Genomic DNA, 15,374 nt, shown 5'->3' with positions numbered 1-15,374 from the left:
CCACCTCCGGTTACTCGGAGGACCCTTCCGGGCAGGGCTGGGTCCGTGGCCATGTGCCCTGGGCCCTCCTTGGCGCTGGCTGGGCGGCAGGCCTCAGTGGCCCCTGTGCGCGGGGAGGGGTCGATGCCCCTCGGTGCCCTCCCCTTGCTCGGTCTACCGCGGCGTGGGGGCCAGACGCAGAGTAGGTCCTCGTAACGTATGTACCGATGTGATGTGGCCGCGGGTCACATCAGCTTCTTTCTTTCCCTCCAAATTTTAACGTCAGATGCCTGTATGGTGCCGACTCCCGCTGCCAAGTGCCCGCATCATTCACCCATTTATTCATTTGCTCATGGAATCTGTGGGGTGCGTAATCGTTGTGCCTTATTGGCAGTTTTAATTCTATATATTTTTTTAAAATTCCCCCCCCCCCGAAAGGCCAGTCAGTGGCTCGCTAGCTGACCAGGCCAGCGTGTGCATTCCCCGGAGAGACATTTTGGTGCAGAAATGCTCGTTTGCATCGGTCAGACTTCGGCTTTGCCTTCCTGTCCTCTTCTGCCTTGAATCCGTGTCTTGGAACTCCTAGGACTCACTGGGGCGCCCTCCGTGTCTTTCCGCCGTCCTGGCTTCACCCGTCTTTAAGATCGGAAGGCCCACGGCTATCAAATTGGGTGTGGATGTCTTGGGCTCGCAGGGCTCTTACCTGTGATGTTTCCATAGAACAGATGGACACCCCGCAGGGGCCCGGCGTGGGGCGTGCGGCGTCTGAAACCCCTCTAGGTTGGGGTTTGGCTTTTGCCTCAAGGGGCACGAGACCCGTAGTGCATTTTCAGCCCGTGATTTTGATTCGCAAGTCGGGGAAGGCGGTTATGAGCTTGTGTCAGGAAGAAGCGTCTGGAAAGCCTAGTTTCAGTAAAGTTACTTCTGAGCTGAAAATGTTCAAAGTGCAGAGATCTATAGTCTCGTGGGTTATTTTATGGTAACTTTCTCTATGCAGCTGTGTTTGCTGCAAAAACTCACATTTCTGTGTGGAACACTGAATGAAATATGAATGTGCTTTTTACAATTTAGTACTTTTAATAAAGGATTTGTGAGCAAAGAGCTTAAGTACAAGAGCCACAAAACATATAGATAAAAATATAGCCATAATCACACATCAACCCCCAGAAAATTCATTACGTAGAGAACATCAGTAATTGAGAGAAGTTGAGAGAACCGACAGGAAAATAATATATATGCCTGGAATTCTAAAGGCATGAATCCTTTTAGCTGGGATCAGGGCTTCTGAGTTCTCTGGGGTGGGTGTTTTATTACAGCGGATGCTTTACTTGGAAGGATGTAATTTATTATCATCGAATTCACATGGCAACATGAATTTGGATTTGGGTTTCTGGGAGAAGTTTACAATTAGTTCCCTCATATATATTTATGGCTTCGAAAAACACTTGATGTTAAAATAATTTAAATACTTTACCTTTTTTTTTCTTTGATCGATCGGTGAAGTATCACCATTCTATATTTTTAAGCCCCTCCCGCTTGCCCCCCAAACTAGCTGCTGCTGAGTGAGGTGTGGCTGTTGGGATTGGGTGGGCGCTGTTCCCAGGGCCGGAGGACATGCAAAAAAAAAAAAAAAAGAAAAACAAAGAAAAAGAAAAAGAAAGAAAAAAAGAAAGAAAAGAAAAATCCAGCCCCTCTGCTCGGACATGCAAAAAAATAAAAAATAAAAAAAAAGAAATAAAAGAAAAATCCAGCCCCTCTGCTCGGACATGCAAAAAAAAAAAAAAAAAAAAAGAAAGAAAGAAAGAAAGAAAATAAAAATCCATGGGATCCCTGGGTGGCGTAGCGGTTTGGCGCCTGCCTTTGGCCCAGGGCGCGATCCTGGAGACCCGGGATCGAATCCCACATCGGGCTCTCGGTGCATGGAGCCTGCTTCTCCCTCTGCCTGTGTCTCTGCCTCTCTCTCTATCTCTCTGTGACTATCATAAATAAATAAAAAAATTTAAAAAAAAATTAAAAAAAAAAATCCAGCCCCTCTGCTCAGACATGCAAAAAAAAAAAAAAAAAAAAAAAAGAAAAAAAAGAAATAAAAATCCAGCCCCTCTGCTCGGTGGTACATTGGTCTTCATTGAGGGATGCTTTTCCGTTTTTTTTAGATTTCTGTTGTTTCCTCATTGGGAACGTTGTTCGGGGTGCTCAGAGCAGACCCCCAGAGCGGACTAACGGGTTAGCCGGGAAGGCGCATCTCCGCGACCTTACTCACCCACCCGGAGGCCCCGCTCCTCCCTTTCCTTGGCTCCCTAACTTTTAGGAACTGTCAGCGGGCTCTTGATCCGTGTGGTTTCTGCTTTTTTTCTATTAAAACACAGTAAGAACTTGATTACGTGTTTCAGTGTTTCTCAGCCTGACCCACGAGGAGGACCGGCGACAACGATGTAGTTATTGGCTCGTGTTTATTGCCGATGCAGTGGGGTTGCGGCGTCTGACATTTTCTTCTCACTATGTTGAAGCTTTTAGCGAGTTGCTCTCCTTACCCAGAAAGCAGCACAACTTGGCCTCTGTTTGCAGACGGGTTACACATTCCTTTAACACTGGCGTGCTCCCCTAACCTCCCCGGGTGGCTTTCGATGACTTAAACACAGTAATTGGCATGGAGGGCTGAAGCTTTATTTTATGATATTAAATCATTCTCTTCTGGAAACGGAGGTCTGCAAAGCATACCGTTCATTATGGGAAGGCCTGTGCTCGCTCGGGCCCCGCTGACGGATGGCGACGTCCCGGAGAACTTAACGGAACCCCCCTCGAGGGGGGTGCCCCTCTCACCTTGGAGGCGAGCGTCAGGACGGAGGGCAGGCCCTGGGTTCCACCTGCTGCCTTCCAGGGACAGGTGCTCGGTGCACAAAGGGTGACGTTACCCTATAAGTACTCAGAACGTGGACTGAGATGAACTCGACCGCCACGGCATTATTTTGGGGGGACTTGGCGATCTCTCCACGTAATCTCGTGAACGTTTTTTTTTTTTTTCATATGAACCGTGCCTTTCTTGACACAAAGAGGATTATCAGTCATAAGTTCCAAAGACTGAAGTAGGGTGGGAGAAAGGTTTACAAAGAGAAGCGTTTTTTTTTTTTTTTTAATTTTTTTTAAGGACTTACAAAGCTGGCACTCAACTGCAGCCGGGGGGCAGTTCTTGAGTTGGGTACCATCTTGGTTTTCTTGCTCCATTGGTGGGGGGTGGGGGAGGCTGGAACTTTCTAGGCCCCGAGTGCCCTCATCCATCGGTTAAATGGGAACTGGTAACTGCAGCTGGTGGGGGGAATCGAGGCCTGCTGGGAAAGGCTGCAGTATGGCCAGAGGCTGCTGGGTTCTCAGGGTCTCTCTTCTCCAGACAGCTGGGCAACTGGAAGTTTCTAGAAGTCTCTCTGTGCTCTCAGCTGAGGTCAGACCTGGCTGATGGCCGTCCCTTGACTCCTGGCCGCCGGTCCCTTGTGCAGCTTCACCCCTATGCCACTCTCCCCCGATCGCTGCGGAGGGGCTGGCAGGGGGGCGGTGGGTGGGTCCTTGGCGGGGAGGCCACCTTACGGAGGGTGGCACCTGAGGAGCCTCCGGGGCACTTCAGCCGCCCGGCGATCGCAGGCTACCTGCGGGCCTTCCCCGTCCCACATCTCCTGGCTGACCCACCACACCCAGCAACACCTCGCGACAGCCCTGTCCCGAGACTCGCACGGACGAGGGCAGCAGTTCGTGCTGCGGGACCACGCCGGCTACGGATAAAGCGTCGAACAACACGGAGGGGGGGTCCACGGGGACACAGAGGGAGTCAAACCCATCACAGTCACTCCACGGAAGTGCAGGGACTCCGGAGGTGGCCCACGTCACCAAGCCGCTCGCTCGGGCAGTGCCCGATTGCTCTCTGGGCTGTGTCCGTGGCGCGGTTCCGCGGGAGACGCGGGCGGAAGGGGGAACACCAGGCCTCCGGCGGGCGGGGAGCCACCCCGGGCAGCGAAGCCGCGTCGGGCGGGCGAGTGCGGACTGGCCTCCGTGCCTCAAAATGATTTTGTTAGTATGTAGGTCACATTACTGTACTGTCTGGTTATTGGACGTCGCCTCAGATAACTGTTTGTGGCGTATTAAATGGTTTTGCTGCCTCAGCACACTTTTTAACTGGTATTTTTCACACAGTTGTGCTGCTGAAAAGGCGCAGTGCTGCAGCAAAAATCAATTTATCTTTCCCTCTGCTACTTGTGTATTGTGAGTTCTTGTAGTGTTTTACCATTTGATTAATTGATATTCTTTGTGTTGGGTATCATTTGTAACGCTGCTGTCCGACTCCGGGGCCTTAAAAACTTTCATAAGAACACTACATTATTTATGGGGGACCTCCTCGTGACAAAGTACAATGGCCAGCTACAGCAAGAAAAATTAGATCCGGATGCTTTGGGCTTATAAGTTTATTAAGGGTGTTTTCCTTCACTTCTCTCCGCGCTGCGGAGCGGCCCCGACGGGCTTCGCCCCGGAAAGTCGGGCCTTGCGAGCTTCTGCCCTTCCTTGACTCTTACGGGGCGGCCGGTGCACGGGGCTGCGGGGAGGAGGCAAGGGGCGGCGGCCGGGTCGCGGAGGCCGCGCCGTCCGGGCCCGGGAGGCCTCTCGGGGCCTCGCCTCGCCCGACGACGGCCGCGCCGGGATTGCAAACGGCGGGTTTGTATGCGCCTCCCACGGCGCGGGCCCTTCCGGGGCCACATTAATACCTATTTTTGGAGCGAAGAATGCGGCGGCCGAAGGTGCGCGGGCCCCGCGCTATAAGGCCGGAACAATACCGTCGCCTCCCCGCGTCATTATAAAGTTTCTTTGACCCTGTGGTTTATTTTCAAACATTCAAGTTATTTGTTCTGGTGTATTCTTAAACAGGGGTTGTTTTTCCTCCCTTTCAGAAAATGAGCACAGATGGTGATGGATTTTTCAAGTGCTGACATCCCTGCTTGAGAAAATGTTCCCACCTTCTTTGTGCCGAACAAGTCAGGCAAACTAACATGATGATACGATCATCGGTCTCATGCAGACATGCAGAATTGATTGACAGGGGAAAATTTAACAGAAACCACACATTCTTTCAGTGCCTTCAATTTCTTAATGATGTTTATTTGTTGGATATTAGCGGCGGCAGGAATTTCATTTAAGGCGGAAAAGGGTTTGGGGGGGCGGGGGGCGCCGGGGAGGGAAAGAAGTCGGAGCAAGGAGGGAAACTTGTTCCAGGCAAGCAGGCCGCAGAGGAAATCACTGCTCCGGCTGAGCCTCCATCAGAACAATTTGCAGGCGCTCCTCGGAGCCGCGCCGAGCGGAGCCGGGCTGTCAGGGCTAACTAGCCATTCTCAGACCATTGCTCCTGTTTGCGTGACTAAATACAGACAATTAGAGCCGAGCACTCTCATTCTCGGCGAACTCATTGTTAGCCAGGGTTCAAGTACTCAGATAATGGGCCACGGGGAGCTGGGGTGGCGACGGGCACGGCAGAGGCCGCCTGTAAGGCCCGCTCCTCGGCGTCGGGTCCAGGCCGCCGCAGGGCTGCAGGGACGGGGCGGAGACCTCGGCGTCGGGCGCCCCGGCCTGGTGATCAGATCCCGAGGGAGAAGCCCCTCCGCTCCCGGGGCTCCCTGAGGCCGTGGCTGTAGGTGCGGTGCCCCCGCAGGGGCGGCCCGAGTGGCTCCGCAGCCTGGACACGGGCTCCCGAGAGGTGAGGCCCCTTGCACGGGAGACAGCGCGGGACCCGAGCGTGAGGGCGGCAGAGTGGGAGCAGGTTCCGGTGTCGGCCCTGGACGTCGGTTTCCCCCTCACCCTTTGGGGTCCACGCGCCCCGTGGGTGCTCCGCGCGCTCCACATACGGTCCTCCCTTAACTTACTCCCCTTCCCGTGTGTCAGCCCCGTCCACGCCGTCCACGCCCTCCCAGGAAGCATTGCCCCCGACGCCAGTTTGCACCGGCCTCTCGCACCTGCTGCCCCAGCTCCCCCTGCCCGAGCCCCATCCCTCTCCACCTGGGACCCCGTGGCTTTGGGGGCCCCTAGTGCTTTCCCCGGGTCACGGGAAGGCAGATGCGTCACTGTCACACGGGTGTTTTAAAAAGCGCGTCTCCCCTCTCACCACCCGCGGCCGCCTGGCACCTGCGACACCTGCCACACCCACGACACCTGCCACACCTGCATGCGCTCCGCTGTGGCCGTCGGGGGGCTGGACGGACAGGTGCCAGCCTGGGGCTGTGCTGGCCGTGGCAGGGGGTGGACATCCGTGCCCACAGCGCCGCCGAGGACGTGGGGGCTGAAGGGCTGGCTCCTGTCCGTCTGTCCTCTTGCTCCCTCCCCTCCCTGCCCCCAAACACAGAACCGTCCGTGCCCCCAGTTACAGCCTCCAGAGCCCCCAGAGAACCAGAGAAACAAGCTCCCCGGGCTTCTTGGGATCTTCTTCTTCTTTTTTTCTTTCTTAGACCTGTAGAGTTTCTGTAAGAACACTGATTTTTTTTTTTTTTTGGTTTGAAGCCAGTTTAAAATAATAATAATAAATATAAAATACTAACAGCAAATAATAAAATGTAAAAGAAAAATCTGTCTTTGAATGGCTCTTTTCCACCTGAGCGCAGCACCCAGCCCAGAGACCCTGCGTGGAGGGGCGTGTGGAGTGTCCCCGGTGCACCCCTGTGACGTGTGTGGGGCCTGGACCCGTGGACTGGGGCGCACGGGCCCGAGAGCCAGGAGCCTGGGACCTACCGGTGATGCCCGTTGCCTCAGGGAGTCACCCTCCCTCCCGTCTCTGTGACGTGGGTGGGGACGTGGCGCCTGCCCTGACCCTTTGCAGGGCTGGGGCTTCTGTAGGTCCCCAGGGATGATGACAGCCACACTTCCAAGGCCTTTCTCCTCCTTATCAGAGGAGGACAGCAAGTAGGCCTGATGGCAGAGCGTGCCAGGTGTCATCTGTGGTTCTCAGATGTGGCTGAGTGAGGGGGACAGCGCCACGGCGGCACGGAGCCCTGGGGGCCCGTGGGGACCTCGTCCTGGAGGGGTGACCGTCTTTGCACCCCGTGGAGCTTGAGTGCAGGCCGGGCTAGCCCAGATAGCGGGGTGGGCTGCTTCCCGTGCCTTTTGCGTATTGAGCTTTCTGGTCCACTCTCCCCTGGGGCCCCCTTGGAACTCGGGATGGGGACTGGCCTGCCCCCGCTCGGGGCTCCTGCCCTGTCCCCCCGCCCCTGGTTTCTGTCTAAGCCAGGGCAGGTGGAAACCCCAGCGGGGCCGCACATAGCCGTGTTTCCAGGAGCCGGGGAGAGGCCTGGCCCCTCCGCACCCTCTGTGGTGGCCCCTGGGCTCCCCTCCCCAGGACCCTTCCCCGTCACCCAAGCCACAGCCTCCCTGAGTGACGGGAGTGAGGGCCTCCTGGCCTCAGCACTCAGGCAGCAGGTTCCAGCATCCCCGGGGGCCTCGGCCACAGATGGCTTCGTGGGGTCCTTGGTTTGGCGGGACTGCTGGCCTTGGGTCCAGGTTTTTCACCAGCCTGAGTGCAGGTGGACCCCCTTCTAAGAAAAACCAGGAGGTAAAAATTTGAGTCTCCCAAGGAAAGGTCTTCTCATGGGGCCAAAGAAAATGCTGGAGGCCTGAGCCCTGAGAAGGGAGCGCCCTGTCCCTGGCTCCCTAGCCGTGCAGGCCTGAGGTGTGGAAGGCCAGCAAAGGGCTGGTGTTGCCACGGCAATGACCTTGATGCTCTTTTGGAAATAACAGCCCCTATTATTTGTTTTGAATGCTCTCGTTTTGGGGTGACTGCCTTGCTGGGGTCCTAGGCATATGTTTTCTTTGCCCTTGGGGTTCCCCACTGTTTTCTCAGGGCCTCCTGTTGCATGGACTTCAGAGTGCAGGGGTGGCGACCCTGGTCCCCCGTGGGAGGGCAGTCGACCGAGCTGAAGTGCACCGAGGGCTCCCGGCGGGTGGAATCTGGGGCAGGCCTGGGCGGCTGCGGGCTGCATGGCGTGGGGGCCGTGGGCATAGGCCCCGCTCTTCACGGGGCTCCCTGTTCCGGGGGCTCTCAGCCCCATTGGGTGGTTCTGTTGCAGGCCAGCCTGAGCTGTGCCCTCAGGTGCTTCCTGCTGGATGGCCCAGGCCCCAGGGGACCCGCCCCCCAGAAGGCCACCCGCCCCGTGACTTTCCACCTTGTCTGCCTGCCCTCCCGGGAAAGGGCCACACCATGTGCCCACAGAGGCCTGCGGGGTGCGGGCGCTGTGGGTGGTGCAGGTGCAGGGCACGGAGAGACCTGAGTGTGGGGGTACACAGGAGGTGGGAGAGGCCTGTGGGCTCTGGGGGGGCACAGGGGGCGGGGAGAGGCCTGTGGGTGCAGGGGGCACAGAAGATGGGAGAGGCCTGTGGGTGCAGGGGGCACAGGGGGTGGGGAGGGACCTGCGGGTGAGGGGGCCACAGGGGGCAGAGAGAGTCCTGCAGGGGCGGGGGGCACAGGAGGCAGGAGAGGCCTGTGGGTGCAGGGGGCACAGGGGGCGGGGAGGGACCTGCGAGTGTGGGGGCCACAGGGGGCAGGGAGAGGCCTGCAGGGGCAGGGGGGCACAGGAGGCAGGAGAGGCCTGTGGGTGCGGGGGACACAGGGGGCGGGGAGAGGCCTGTGGGTACGGGGGGCACAGGGGGCGGGGAGAGGCCTGTGGGTACGGGGGGCACAGGGGGTGGGGAGGGACCTGTCTGTGGGGGCCACAGGGGGCGGGGAGAGGCCTGTGGGTGCAGGGGGCACAGGGGGCAGGGAGGGACCTGCGAGTGTGGGGGCTACAGGGGGCAGGCAGAGTCCTGCAGGGGCGGGGGGCACAGGAGGCAGGAGAGGCCTGTGGGTGCAGGGGGCACAGGGGGCGGGAGAGGCCTGTGGGTGCAGGGGGCACAGGGGGCAGGGAGAGGCCTGTGGGTGCAGGGGGCACAGGGGGCGGGAGAGGCCTGTGGGTGCAGGGGGCACAGGGGCAGGGAGAGGCCTGTGGGTGCAGGGGGCACAGGGGGCGGGAGAGGCCTGCAGGAGCGGGGGGCTGCAGGGAGAGAGCTGGCTCCGGTGCGCCGAGGAGGCCCCACCCCATGCTTCTCAAGCCTGGAGATGGGGGAGGTGTCACTTAGGTGACACCGGGGCGCCCTGGGTGCTTCTGAGAGGGGCCTGTGCGGGGGCCTGCTGGCCGCGCCCCACTCCTCCTTGCCCTGCGTGGGGCCACCCCGGCCACCGGCTGCTGTGTTCACCCGCACACGGCTCCCCGGTGCCCGCTGTGCCCGGCGCTGGCCGTGTCTTCGCCACGGCGCCCGCAGGAGGCCTCTGCCCACCCAGTGCTCCCGGGGCCCTTCCCGTGTCCTCCACGCCCTTCTGCTCCCTCGCCTATTTCTTCCTGTAATTCCCCCGTCACGTGCTCTCGCCACATTTCCGTGACCCCGTGTCCTTGTTACCGGGGGGGGGGGGGGGGGGGAGGCGTTTTCCCTCCACATCATGCTTGTGCCGCAGTGAACCAGGTCACGTATTTCCGTCGGATGACCTTCTAGAACTGCTCTTTCTGGGTCCCTCCATGTGGATGTTAATTTTTAGGTAGACGTCACCAAACTGCCCTTCAAAGCGTTACCGTATGTTCGTTGTTTCCGTGTCTACCCATATTACGTGCGTAGCACTCATTTCCCAAAACCTCACCAATACTGAATATTACTGCTCTTCTATTTTTTTAATTTTTTTTATTTTTAAAGATTTTATTTATTTATTCATGAGAGAGAGAGAGAGAGAGAGGCAGAGACACAGGCAGAGGGAGAAGCAGGCTCCATGCAGGGAGCCCGACGCGGGACTCGATCTCGGGTCTCCAGGATCACGCCTGGGCTGAAGGCGGCGCCAAACCACTGAGCCCCCCGGGCTGCCCTATCACTGCCCTTTTAAATGATCACCGATACGAAGGATGCAAACTGGTATTTTTGAGTTGGATTTCCCTCATTAGAAGTGCCACTATCTTCTCCTACGTGTAATGCCCACTCCAGTGTTTTCTATAAATTGTCAGTCGTTTTTTTCATTTTTCTTTTTTTTGTGTGTGTGTGTGTAATTGAATTTTAAGAGTTCTTTGCATATGCTGGGCATATGTAACCCTTAGTTGCACATATTTTAAATATTTTCTTGCGATGCTGTAGAGCAAGGGGAGGGGTCGCAGAGACCAGGGCCACAGAAACCGGTATCATGTAGTAGCCTGGGCGTGAGACAGTGGGCTGCGGTCACCGTCTCACCTCGTGGGGCCGTGTGTCTCATTCCGTGGAGGCATCCTGGGCATGTGTTGAGGTAGTTTGGAAGGTTACAGAGACTAAATTATTTGCCTTTTGGGGCCTGTGCAGGCCTGTGCATCCTGTGCTGACTCCAGCCGTGGCCGTTCTTGGTCCAAGCGGGATGATGCCACCATCCTCACCTGCTCCGGCATCTAGGAGGCTTGGGAGCCTGGCTGCGGACCCAGGGGAACCTGAGGACGTAAAGCCAGGGACGCAGCTCAGGGAAGCCAGAGCATGGCACCGAGCAGAGCCTGGGCCGGGCGTAGGTGGGGTAGGTGGCTCTGGGCAAGGCCTCACTTGGCCCCCTCCAATCTGAGGGTCAGCCCCTGTTGTCTTTGAGGCGTGCAAAGCTCTGATACAGCCTGTAGTTCAAGAACTTAACTTGGAAAATATATATCAAAATACGATGGTTAAAAATGACCCCCTTCCCCAAAAGAACCCCGGCCACTCCATAGCGAAGGCAACTCTAGCACAGTTAGAGTTCTGGTTCTAGCCGGTTCACTCGGTCCTAACTCGGGGAGCCCAGCTCCCTCTTGTCCCACGGAGCAGGTGTCATTATTCTGGTTTCACACGCCAGGGACACTGAGGAGTCCGGGCTTAGGGTCTTGCCTGAGATTTGCCAGCCAGCGCCTGTCCCAGCTGGGACTGGACCCCAGTCTCAAGGTCTCAGGCCACCCCACAGGTGTTTGGAGACCCTCTTGCAGGTGTCTCCGGGGTCACAGCAGACCCATGGCAGGTGACATTTCTCCTCGGGCCCAGGACCCAGGGTCCTGCACCTGTGCCCACACGTCCGGGTGGGGAGACGGCCCTGCCAAAAGCCCAGCAGCCCAGGGAGTAGGTGCCTCTTCCTCCGCCCTCATCCCCACTGGGGGTCTGTGCTCTGGGGGCTTCGGGCAGGTGTGTTTGAACAGTCTTCCTGCAGGCGGCTGGGGGTGGGCCTGGGCCGCCTGCCACGGCGTCTTGCCCGCTAGCGGGGTGCTGGCGGCCCCCCGGGAGGGCGGGGTGAGCTCCCGTGACCTCTGACCGTCGTCGTCTTCGGAGGATTTACCTTGTAACCGAGCGTTGAGTCCACATTCAGAATTAAGAGCGGGAAGGTAACGTTCTAGGGCATTGCCCGAACTCCCAGACGCCCGCAACACCTTCAGCACTTAGGCGGCGGTTTCTGTCCTTGCGGCTAAGGGCGGCCTATGGAAAACACTTGCGTGCAGACCGTCTCTTGATGGTATTTACTGACATAAATATTTGCTTCCTAGAGGCCGTGTTGCACCAAACGCCCGCGCGGAGGGCCGGGCAGCTGGTGCTAGAGGGACGCAGGGTCCCCGGGGTGCGGAGCTGGTGTCCCGCCCTCGCCACCGTGACGCGCAGGGGCCTGGCCGCGTGTTGGCGGGTCCGGCCTGCCTTTTCCGAGGACGTCGTGGTTATTTCTCAAATGAGAAGCAGCATCTTTGCTTCACCGAAGCCTCCCGGAGGCCCCCCCGAGCTTGCCGGGGGCACGTCCCCGCAGCCTGTGCCGTCGCCCGCGGGCTCCCCGTGCGCCCAGAGCTGTGCTGCGACAGCCTGGGGGGGGGCTCCCGAGGCACGAGGACGGGGTAACCCGCAGCCAGACCTCAGTGGCGGCTCCTTGGCCTGGCGCGATGTCCGACGAGAGGGAAGGAAGTAGCAGACCGGACGTGGGCCTGACAAGAGCCAGCGAGACGAGCGCCGTGGCTGCGGCAGGCAGATGCTGTTGCAGGGGAATCGGAGTATTTTTAACCACGGGCTTATGTCAAGTAACTCTAAATATCGCAAAACTCCGCCAGAGCCAAGGGCTGTGGAGAGGTCTCGGAGTTTGAGAAAACAGGATTTGATGAGCTCGAGCCCTTGCGTTCACCTCTGTCTGTGTTTCTTGGCAGCAGCGTGGGGCCCTGGGGCGCGGGGGGGGGGGGCGTACTGTGCGTCCACACGTGTGCATACGGTGCACGCCGGTGTTTGCCCGTGTGCGTGCGTACACACCCCCCCGCCTCTTAGGGCGATGACCTGTAGCGCGTCCCCCGGGGAGGAGTGGGTGGCCCGGGTCCCCTGTGCCCCGCTGTCCCGTTGTGGGCGAGCGGACTCCCCGTCTGAGGCCAGCTTCTGTCGCCCAGGGGGGCCTCCGCTGTCGCTGGGTCACGCCGGGTCCCAGGCAGCAGGCCCTCTCCCCTGGCGTCGCGTCCGATCGCAGCTTCTGCGACCCGAGTGGCGTTGGTTTTAACAAGTGAACTGATGCTAACTGCCAGCTCCTTCGGCTGGACGGACGTGAATCAGCTTGAGCGAGCGAGTGGATGACATATCAAAGACTGTGTTGAGTGATCCTTTCCCTGTCTGAGAGCGTTTTCCAGATCGTAGACAGATACACTGGAGGCGCTTAAAATAGAAGTCCCGGCGTGGCCACGAGTGTATTCTGGGGAGTTTCGGGATCTACGTGCTGCAGGCAGGTGAGTATTTATAGGAGGTGCCTTGAAGCGGGGGACGCCGCGGGGAGCCCTCTGCATGGGAGGGCTGATGGTGGCAGGAACACGCTGGCAGGCTGTTCTGCCTTTATTTATTATTTGCCACCAATGTGACTATCTTTTAATTTTTTTTTAAACAAATAATTTAGTTGTAAAGCCTCAGACTGATTTTTTTTTTTTTTTTGGCGAAATAGTTCTAGTGAGCTAATTTATTTTTCAACTTTAAAACATCAGCATTTTATAGATCTGAATTTCACAATGTGAGGATGATTGCTACGTACAATTTGCAAAATTGTGATTAGCCAGCCCTTGCTTTGAGTTAGTTCTCCCTAATTCACAAAGGCTTCCAAGAATAGTCTGCACAAAATTCAGTTTGCAAATTGCAGGGCAGATTTTTAGAGGGCAGTTTAAAGAATGAAGTCCTAAGGGTTTTATCTATATTTATATCTCTTGTTAAACCAAACTCTTATGTAAATGTTACAATCTGTAAATAACTAGCAGGGCTGCCTTCTTAAAGGCAAGATTGCATCTCCATTTTTGAGATTTAGCAAAATTATTAAATGGCAGAGTTGACTAAGATGCAAGTATATTTGGAACGCGCTAATAGACATTAATCAATATCGCCAGCTGTATCCGTGGGGCTGTGCAGGGGCGAAACGTGCGGAGACCTCTCGGCTTGCGGGCGAAGGTCTCGCGGATTAAAGTAAAATAAGGCACTGCCCTGAGTGGTGTTTTGGGGGAGGAAAAAAAAGTGGAGAAGGCTTTGTGTGTTCGTCCTTTTTATAGCCACTAATGTTCCCGTAAACCCGCGTGACCGCGTGCGGCCCTCTTATGAATTTCTACCCTCCGCCGTGGGCCGGGGACGAGCTCGCGGGTCCCGTCGCGTCACCGGCCCGGCCCGTGCTCTGACATCCGTCCCTTCCCAGACGTCCCACCGACCTCGGGGACGCGGAGATGGGCTCCGGGGGGACGCGGGAGGGCGGAGGCAGCGCGGCCATCGAGGCCCGAAGGAGCTTCCAGCGTCGTCCTGGCCTGCGCGGCTCATTGTTCCGGATTCTAGAGAACTTCTAGATTTCTTTTTTTTTTTTCTCTCGTGCCTAATCTCTGCTTTACACTGAACTAGCGGCTTCTCATGTTGAGATAGAAGTAGAGCGGACTCGTCCCAGGCCACCTGGATCGAAGCCCCTGGCCTCTCTTCGTGGGCAGCGTTCTTCTGGTCCTAGGGGAGTCATGTCCTGCCCTGCTCCTCAGTAGATCTTACTTTATCAGGCCATTCTGGTCTTCTCCAGGCCCTGGGTCCCCGGAAAGAGCACCCAGCATCGGGGTGGGGGGCGATCAGAGGCCAGAGCACCCAGCATCAGGGTTGGGGGATGATCAGAGGCCAGAGCACCCAGCATCAGGGTGTGGGGGGGATCAGAGGCCAGAGCACCCAGCATCGGGGTGGGGTGAGGATCAGAGGCCAAAGCACCCAGCATCGGGGTGTGAGGGGGATCAGAGGCCAGAGCACCCAGCATCGGGGTGGGGAGGATCAGAGGCAGCGCCCTGCCTGCCGAGCGGAGCCCCCTGGGGTGGCCTTGGGGATGGAATGGCCCGAGCGCCCACGGCACTGGGGAGATTTGGCCCAGGGAGGAGCGACGGCTGCCCCGGGCGGCCCGGTTACCCCAACGAGCTCCGGATCGCGTGGCCTGCGAGGCAGGTGTCAGACCACCCGGTGCCGGGCTCCCCGCGCAGTCGGGGCCTCGGGCCTGGCGTGGGAGTTGTGGGGCCGAGCAAGGCCCATCACAGGCCGCATCCTCGACATGCAGCTGTAGTTCAGCCACTGATCCACGTCGTGGGTACCAGGGACCGGTGTGTCGTCAGGCCGTGGCGCCCTCCCGGGGTGCAGCAGCGCACCCCGGCCCCGATGTGCCTTCCTCCTCTGCCGCCCTCCTCGTGTCTGCAAATCGCCCCTCCTCCAGGCCGGCCCCACCTATTCCCGGGCTTTCCGCCCCTGAACCCCCCGAGGACCCGGGGTTTGCACATCGACTCCGCTCCCCACGTTTGAGGTCCTGAATCCCACGGGAAGTGTCCGTGCGGTGCCCCAGGTTGGGCGCTGGAGGGAGCGGCCCCGGAGCCGCCGAGCACCCTCGCCGCCCCACCCCCACCCCACCCCGAACCGTGGGCTCACCTGTGGGTGACCTTGCTTCTTTCTCCTCCTGCCTCACGTACGTTTTTCACTGTACGGTCATCTCGTAATTGTAATAACCGGCCCCGTAGTTTTGGATGCTTCCCGCTGGCCCCACGTGACGCGCATCGTGCTAAATGCCCGCGTGTTTGTGACCACGCCGCTTCATCGCCACTGCTCGCCCTGCGACGGATGGGCCGTAATTTACCTCACAACCCCCTTTTTTATTGACGTTCGAGTTATTTCCAATAGTTCCTGGTATAAAAATACCGCGATGAGCATCCCTCGTACAGGGGGGTCCGTTTTCCTTCCCTCGGGCTATTTCCTTAGGCCCGAGTCCCGGGGGGGCAGTCAGAAGGCTCCGCGCGGTTTGGGCCCATCTCACAGGTCCCTGCGTTCGTGGGTCGGACGCCGCCCTCCCGCCCCGGTGGCTCTGCAGCCCCTCCGGGAGCTCACTCCCACACTCGCGG

The 15,374-nt window shown here is 58.1% G+C and overlaps 1 protein-coding gene across 4 annotated transcripts in view; it reads left to right on the top strand.

Annotated features, from left to right (window-relative positions):
- The window catches only part of ZNF536 (zinc finger protein 536), a 424,016-nt gene that overhangs the window by 68,797 nt on the left and 339,845 nt on the right, over window positions 1-15,374 (top strand). The window contains exon 1 of one of the 4 annotated variants that reach the window (XM_041732396.1): window positions 12,659-12,725. The exons of the other annotated variants lie outside the window; for them this stretch is intronic. The gene's annotated coding sequence lies outside the window, so the exon portion shown is untranslated. Of the gene's footprint in view, window positions 1-12,658; window positions 12,726-15,374 lie in introns of those variants that run through there. 4 annotated transcript variants of the gene reach the window in all.

This window comes from Vulpes lagopus, chromosome 2 (assembly GCF_018345385.1).
Source record: "Vulpes lagopus strain Blue_001 chromosome 2, ASM1834538v1, whole genome shotgun sequence".
NCBI lineage: Eukaryota > Metazoa > Chordata > Mammalia > Carnivora > Canidae > Vulpes > Vulpes lagopus.
The sequence above is the reverse complement of the archived record's forward strand: the minus strand, read 5'-3'. Positions and strand labels throughout refer to the sequence as shown.